The 8,513-nt window shown below is 39.6% G+C and overlaps 1 pseudogene; it reads right to left on the minus strand.

Annotated features, from left to right (window-relative positions):
• Positions 1-6,823: 6,823 nt before the first annotated feature.
• LOC141513174 (glycerophosphodiester phosphodiesterase 1 pseudogene) lies at positions 6,824-7,817 on the minus strand (annotated as a pseudogene).
• Positions 7,818-8,513: the final 696 nt, after the last annotated feature.

Raw genomic sequence — 8,513 nt, forward strand, 5'->3', positions numbered from 1 at the left:
TTGATATTTGCCCAGTTATTTAAATCTGATTTAATTTGTGTGAGAAGTGTTTTATAATTGTTTTCAAAGATTCTGAGTCTGTCTTGGCAAATAGACTCCCAAGTATTTTACACTGTCTGAGGTTACTTTGAATGGGATTTCTCTTTCTAGCTCTTCTGCTGTTTCTTGCTAGACATATATAGAAAAGTTGAGGATTTATGAGGGTTTATTTTATATCCTGCAACTTTGCTAAAATTGCTAATTGTTTCCAGTAGTTTTTTTAGATGATTTCTTGCTATTCTCTAGGTAGACCATCATGTCATCTGCAAAGAGTGAGAGTTTTGGCTCTTCCTTCCCAATTCTAATTCCTTCAATTTCTTTTTCTTCTCTAATTGCTGATGCTAACATTTCTAATACAATATTGAATAGTAGTGGTGATAATGGGCACCCTTGTTTGACCCCTGATCTTATTGGGAATGCCTCTAGCCTCTCCCCATTGAATATAATGTTGTTGATGGTTTCATATAGATACTGCTAATTATTTTAAGGAACAGTCCATTTATTCCTACACTCTCTAGTGTTTTTAATAGGAATGAATGCTGTATTTTGTCAAAAGCTTTTTCAGCATCTATTGATATTGTCATATGATTTCTGATAGGTTTGCTGTTGATATAATTGAGTATACTAACAGTTTTCCTAATATTGAACCATCCCTGCATTCCTGGAATAAATCCTACTTGATCATAATGTATTATCCTTGTGATGACTTGTTGTAGTCATTTTGCTAAGATTTTATTTAGGATTTTTGCATCTATATTCATCAGGGAAATAGGTCTATAATTTTCTTTCTCTGTTTTAACTCTTCCTGGTTTAGATAACAGTACCATGTTGATCTCATAGAAAGAGTTAGGCAGAGTTCTATCTTTCCCTATTTTCCCAAAGAGTTTATATAGGATTGGAACCAATTTTTCCTTAAATGTTTGATAGAATTCACTTGTGAATCCAACTGGCCCTGGAGATTTTTTTTTTTAGGGAGTTCAATAATGGCTTGTTGAATTTATTTTTCTGAGATAGGGTTGCTTAGGTATTTAATCTCTTCTTCATTTAACCTGGGCAACTTATATTTTTGTAAATATTCATCCATTTCACTTAGATTATCAAATTTATTGGCATAGAGTTGGGCGAAATAATTTCGAATTATTACTTTAATTTCCTCCTCATTGGTGGTGAGTTCACCTTTTTCATTTATAATACTAGCAATTTGGTTTTCTTCTTTCTTTTTTTAATCAAATTGACCAGAGGTTTATCAATTTTATTGTTTTTTTTCATAATACCAACTTTTGGCTTTATTTATTAATTCAATAGTTTTTTGCTTTTGATTTTATTAATTTCTCCTTTAATTTTTAGAATTTCTAATTTGGTATTTGATTGGGGATTTTTGATTTGTTCTTTCTCTAATTTTTTTAGTTGCATGTTTAGTTCATTGATTTCCTCTTTCTCCAATTTATTCATATAAGTATTTAGAGGTATAATATATCCCCTGAGAGTTGCTTTGAATGAATCCCATAGGTTTTGGTATGTTGTTTCATCATTATCATTATCTAGGATAAAATGGTTAATTCTTTCTATAATTTATTTTTTGGTCCACTCATTTTTTTAAAATGAGGTTATTCAGTTTCCAATTTGCTCTGGGTCTCGTTGGCCCAGTATTGCATATGACTTTTATTGCATTGTGATCTGAGAGAGATGTATTCACTATTTCTGCCTTTCTGCAGTTGATCATTAGGTTTTTTATGTCCTAGTACATGGTCAATTTTTGTATAAGTTCCATGTACTTTCGAGAAAAAGGTATATTCCTTTCTATCCCCATTCAGTTTCCTCCATAAGTCTACCATATCTAATTTTTCTAACAATCTATTTACCTCCCTAATTTCTTTCTTGTTTGTTTTATGATTTGATTTATCTAGATCTGATAGCCGGAGGTTGAGGTCTCCTACTAGTAGAGTTTTGCTGTCTCTGTCTTCCTGTAATTCTTTCACCTTCTCCTCTAAGAATTTGGGTGCTGTCCCACTGGATGCATATATATTCAATATTGAAATGACTTCATTGTCTATGGTACCATTTAGGAGGATAAAGTTTCCTTCCTTATCTCTTTTAACGCTATCTATTTTTGCTGCTGCTTTGTCTGAGATAAGGATTGCTACCCCTGCTTTTTTTTTACTTCAGCTGAGGCAAAATATATTTTGCTCCAACCTTTTACCTTTACTCTATATGTATCTCTCTGCTTCAAATGAGTTTCTTGTAAGCAGCATATTGTAGGATTCTGGTTTTTAATGTACTCTGCTATTTGCTTACGTTTCAAGGGAGAGTTTATCCCATTCACATTCAAGGTTATGATTACGAATTCTTTATTGCCCTCTGTGCTATCTTCCCTCTGTTTGTATTTTCCCCCTTTCCCCCCTTTTATCCATATTCCCCAGTATTTTGTTTTTGAATACCACCCCCTTCAGTGTTTGCCCTCCTATATCAAACCCTTCCCTTTCTTTCCCCTTTCCCTTTTTCCCTTTTCCCTTCCCTTCCTTTTGTTATTTCCCCTTATTTCCCCCTTTCCCCTTCCCTTTCTCCATCCCCCCCTTTTCCCCTTTTAATACTTGAAAGGTTAGATGTTTTATAAGTTAACTGAGTATGTGTAGGTTGACTTTCAGCCAAGTCTGATGAGAAGAAGATTCAGGTGTTTCTCCTCTGCTCCCTTCTTCCCCTCTATTACCATAGGTTTTTTGTACCTCTTAGTGTAATGAGATTTGTCTCATTCAATCACCTCCCTCCTCCCGTCTCTTTCCTGTCCCCCTTTTTAGGGAGGTAGTGTCTTTTTTTAGATCATTCTATCTAGGTCATAGACAATTGTGAGTGTCTGTCCCTTCTAGTTCAGTATATTCTATTGAATAGAGTCAAAATTCCTGAGAGTTATTAGAGTCTTTCTCCCAAGTGGGGTTAAAGCCAGTTACATCCCATTAGATAGCAGTCTCATGGATAGGTCATGGATGTCCATCATTTATGGCTAGGTATATTCTCTCTGTTAGAGTTACATTTCTCAGGATTTATGAGAGTCTCTTTCCTCCCCCCCCCCACCCCCATGCTGGCATATAGCCAGTTTCAACTTACTGGATTGCACTTTTTTTCCTTTTACTGTCCCCCCCTTGTTTTTACTTTTTCATGTGTCTCTTGAACCTCCTGTTTGATGTCCAAATTTTCTGTTTAGCTCTGGTCTTTTCCTCAAATTTTTGGAATTCTTCCATTTTGTTAAATATCTATCTTTTTCCCTGGAAGAGAAGGCTCAGCTTTGCAGGAAAGTAGATTCTTGGCTGCATTCCAAGCTCCCATGCTCTTCAAAATATCTCGTTCCAGGCCCTTCGATCCCTTAAAGTTGATGCAGCCAGGTCCTGCGTGATCCTTACTGTGGCTCCTTGATATTTAAATTGTTTCTTTCTGGCTGCTTGCAGGATTTTCTCTTTTATCTGATAGTTCTGGAGTTTGGACACAACATTCCTTGGTGTTTTCATTTTAGGATCTTTTTCTGGTGGGGATCGATGTACTCTTTCAATAACTACTTTGCCCTCCGATTCCATGATATCAGGGCAATTTTCCATCACTAGATCCTGTAATATTAATTCAAGGCTTTTTTTTTCTCTTCAATGTTTTCAGGAAGTCCTATAATTTTCAGGTTGCCCCTCCTCGATCTATTCTTGAGGTCAGTGGTTTTGTTGATGAGGTATTTTACATTTGCTTCTATTTTTTCTATTTTTTTATTTTGTTTAACTAACTCTTGCTGTCTCATGGAATCATTAGTTTCTGTAGACGCCATTATTTTTTTGGGGGGGAGGAGTTTTCTTCATTAACCTTTTGTAACTCCTTTTACAATTGGTCAATTCTACTTTTGAAAGAGCTTTCCATTTGACCAATTGAGGTTTTGAGAGAATGAATTTCTTTTTGCATTTGCTCATTTGAGGATCTGAGAGAATTATTCTCATTTTGTAACTGTACAGTTGATGATCTGAGAGATTTATTCTCCTTTTGTGTTTGTCCAATTGTACTTTCTAAGGTATTATTCTAAGGTATTCTAAGGTATTAATTGTCTCTCCCAAATTTTTAAGCTCCTTCCTTATTTCTTCAAGGAAGTCTTTCTGTGCTGGAGACCAGATTGTATTCTCCTCAGAGGTTCCAGGTCTCTCTGAGTTGGGGTCTTTCCCTTCCAGTAATTTTTCTATGGATCCACCTTTCCACTGACCCTTCTTCATTATGCTAAGACCTTGAGTTGGGGGGGGCTGGTTCACCTGGGCTTGAGATCCTGAAGGCTTTACTAAGTGCAGTTTCTCTGGCTGGCCAGTAGGAGGTGCTGGTTGCCCTCTCTGGGATGTCTGTGACCTTGGTTAGGAGGCCTTCTCCCTTTGCCTGAAGGCAGGAATTGGAACTATTGAGTTCTTTTGCCTTCAATCAATGGTGGGCTTTACCCTGGCCTGAGGCGATTCCTCAGCTGGGCTGGTTCTTCTGCTCACACACCCGGGCCTGAGGCAGAAGTAATTTGCCTTTGTTTGTGCAATGGAGATGTGCCCACAGAGTGTCTCAGACCCGAGAAGCCTAGGGATGGTGTCTGCCGTTCTCCTGCACCAGAACTCTTCCCCCAGCCTGGTCCCCGAGCTCCAGGGGGACAGCACCAACACCAGTGCCTCTGCTTCTCTGCGGACCCAAGCTCCTTTCATCCAGCCCCACCACTGATCCAGCAGGTCTGGCTCTCGGGCCCTCAGACTCCCAGTTCCAATTCAGCTGTTAATCTGGCTGATCCCAGGCTGCGTCTCCCTCGGAGCCCACACTCACCCGCCAGTACTCAGACAAGGCTGTTGCGGGAAACAAATCCTGAGGTAGATCTTCCTCTCCTGGGTTTTCTTTCTGGGTTTCCTGGTTCAGCTTACTTTTAAAAGGTTTGTTTCATGTGATAGATGGGGAAGAGATCAGGAGACTTTAGAACTGTGCCTATCTTCTCTCCACCATCTTGGCTGGAAGTAAAAACCTCCCTTCTGCTTCAGTTTATTTTTCTCCTCAGTTTCAGTTTCAACCACTCCTTCTAGAGTCACCAGAGCTTTCAAACCTCACTCTTTTCCATTCTCCTGAAGCTCCAAGTTGTCTACCTCCTTCAGCTTAGGTCCCTCCCCTTATTCATTGCCCGATTTACCTTCTCCTCCTCAAGATTTTGGTTCTAGCAAATCCAACCTGCTTCCAAAACTGACTTTTGTTCTCTATCCTAGCAAAATCTTGTTGTCATCTGTTCCCATTTATCCCACCCTACCAATCTTAAGGAAACCTCTGTCTCTCAGTCCCCTCCCCCTGCTGAAAGTCATCTTCATTCATCATTCCCTGTCCCTACTCCTTTTCTTTTTCCTTCCACTCACTCTCATTTAATTTCTCCTTCTCCTTGTTCTTCTGCTTCTCCTTTTTTCTGATTCACCTTATCCTCCTTTTATTATAATCCCTCTTCTTCTTCTCCTTTTATTTCCCTTCTTCCTTATCCCAATAGTATTCCCCCTTTCTCGATCTTATCCAATCTCTCTCCTTTCTCTCTTGTTCCATCTCCCTATCTCCCCAGTATTGATCTTTTTGTGACATCTTCTCCATACCCTCCAATTTCTTCTCTTTCTTTTATTTCATCTTTATCTTCCCAATATTCACCCAAGTTCTTCCCTTTCCTCTTCTGTTTCATCTCATTCTTATTCCTCCAATATTAATCCCTCCATTGCCTCTTCTCTTTGTCCCTCAATTTTTTCTTCTTGTGTTCCTGTCACATCCTTATAGTTCTACTTTTTCTTCTATTCAATTTCAGCTCAATTACTTTTCCTATTTTCCTATTTTATCTCCTCCTTTTCTTCCCCTTACTCCTTTTCAATGTCATTTTCTCATTTCACCTCCTCTCCCTATTCTCCAGTGTATCCCATTGTTCCTTCCTCCTGTTCTTCTAATCCATCTTCTTCTTATGTCTCTCCTTCCTTCTCTTGTCTGAGAGATCCTGTTTCTAAGGAGATTTCCCCATCTCCAGGAAAGATCCTAAATCCTGAATCTGTTGGGATTTATCTTTTTAAGGTGATAGACCATGTCCTCAGACTGTTCCAACAACAGATGGAGAAGGATGGATTATATCTGATATTAAGCTTTAATCTGTGCTCCATAGTATAAATTCAAGCCATGGGACAGAGGTGATTTGAAGACTATTACAAAATATTTCCTTGACTGCTATTAAGATCCAGTAGGCTTTAGTGATCAATTTTTTTTATCTTCCTCAAATTGTTTATTACTTAGGTTGTTGTATGTTTAATATACGTTTTAACAATTTTATTAGTACAGTTTCCAAATCTGACTTCCATAATACATTGTTCAACATGGCCAAATACAAATAATGGAAGAATACGTTAAGTTGTGAAAAGTAAGAAAAGTCAAGTCTGAGTCAACATGCAGTTTGCATGCATTTGCAGTAATTTTTTATAAGTACAAATTACATGAATCTGTGCTTATCACTGCTGAATCTGTAGATAACTCAGTTGGATTAGGGGCAAGCAATGGCAAACCTCCTCACAGATCTAGTTCCCTAAGTTCAGCCATGACGAACTCAAGCACACTATGGAGTTTGGTACCAACCACATCATTCTACTCTGATTCAAATTAAAATTCAATTTCTGGCTAATACTTCTGTGAACCATCTGGTCCTTGAGAATTCAGGACTATTTCCAGGTTTAGATTTCCCTGATTAAGGATAGTTGAGGTTCCTGAAATCAGAGTCCTTGTGCAAAAGGGTAGTGGTCTAGAAATGAGGGTCACAGTCTTCTATCATGCTGTCAGTACTATAGTTGGAGTTTAGATGGCTTTCATAGAATCTTTTCTCATTGTAAGTATTCACAGTCCAAGCAACAGCATGAATCCCTTTAGCTGACCACCTCTTCAAATAGGCTGTAGATTCAAAATCCTTCTGCATAAGGAAAGCTGAAATTCCACAAAGGTACCATAAGATATTATGCAAACTCCAATCTAGAAGAACATCCAGCAGCATATGTAAAAAATGCTTCCAGAGAGAATCATAGCGTAGTTTCCCATCTCCAAAATAGCTAAGGCTCCAAGGTCTATGGGTTAAAGCTGTCACAACATTACTGTCTGTCTGCCTCATCTTATAGATAACTTCTGGCATGAAAGAGCAGACAATACTGCTGTTGTATAACTTAGGAAATTCCAGATACATATGCTTTAGAGCATCAGCAGCTATAGCTGCATGGCTCTTGACATCAAAGTAGATTGTGAGGTTATGAGCTAGACATTCCATAATGGCTTCCTTCAGAGTAGGTATCTTTTCGCCAGGGAAATTATACTTCAATCTGTGGTTTGCTGCTGGATTAAGCATCCTAACTTCAGCAAATGTTAAGTCACTTAACTGGCCTGTTCCGTCAGTAGTCCTGTCTACTGTGTCATCATGCATCAGGACAGGAATGCCATCTGCAGTAAATTCAATGTCCAGCTCCACACCTGTGGCTCCATTCTTAGCTGCCTCCCGTATGGCTGCCAGCGTATTCTCAGGGGCATCGTGGCCGCCCCCCACGGTGGGTGATGGCAGAGATGTGGCTGTGGGGCTTGAGCACCTACAGGGCCCAGAGGCTGGGCACCTGCTGGAAGCTGAGGAAGCACAGCAGCAGGTAGAAGCTGAAGGTGAAGAGGCAGGCGTTGAAGGGGCTGCGGCTCAGGAGCATCAGCAGCAAGAAGAAGGAGAAGGAGGCCAGCAGGCCGCCCTGCTCCTCCCACAGCCACATGTTGGGCCAGTGTTGTTGCCCGCAGCCTCAGGGGCGGAGTCCTGGACCTGCCAGGCTCCGCGGGGGGGGGGGGAAGGGAGAGGCGCCGGCCATGGGGTGATGCCAGCCAGCCGGCCGGGTGGGTAGCGGGCGCGCAATTTTAGTGATCAATTTAAAGTTACTCTGCAATCCTATAATCCCAGAAACATTGGCCAGTTAACCATAGCTTTAGTTGAAAAAGGAGAGGTAAAGAACTGGTTAAGAAATTCCCAAGTAAAAACTACTTTTCAGGAATTTCAGGAGACAGCTTGAATAACTTATACATATCAACAAAGACACTCTTTTTTTCCTTAAAGAAATATTTTATTTATTTTTGCGTTTTACAACTTTTCCCCCTAATCTTACTTTCTCACCGCCCCCCCCCCCCCCCATGGAAGGCAGTCTATTATTCTTTACATTGTTTCCATGGTACATTGATCTAAGTTAAACGTGATAAGAGAAAAATCATATCCTTAAGGAACAAAAATAAAGTATAAGAGATAGTAAAATTATATAATAAGATAACAGTCCCCCCCCCCCCCATTAAAGGTAATAGTCCTTGGTCTTTGTTCAAACTCCACAATTCTTTCTCTGGATACAGATGGTATTCTCCATTGCAGACAGCCCAGAATTGTCCCTGGTTGTTGCACTGATGGAATGAAGAAGTCCATTAAGGTT

Source organism: Macrotis lagotis, chromosome 1 (genome assembly GCF_037893015.1).
Source record: "Macrotis lagotis isolate mMagLag1 chromosome 1, bilby.v1.9.chrom.fasta, whole genome shotgun sequence".
Classification (NCBI taxonomy): domain Eukaryota; kingdom Metazoa; phylum Chordata; class Mammalia; order Peramelemorphia; family Peramelidae; genus Macrotis; species Macrotis lagotis.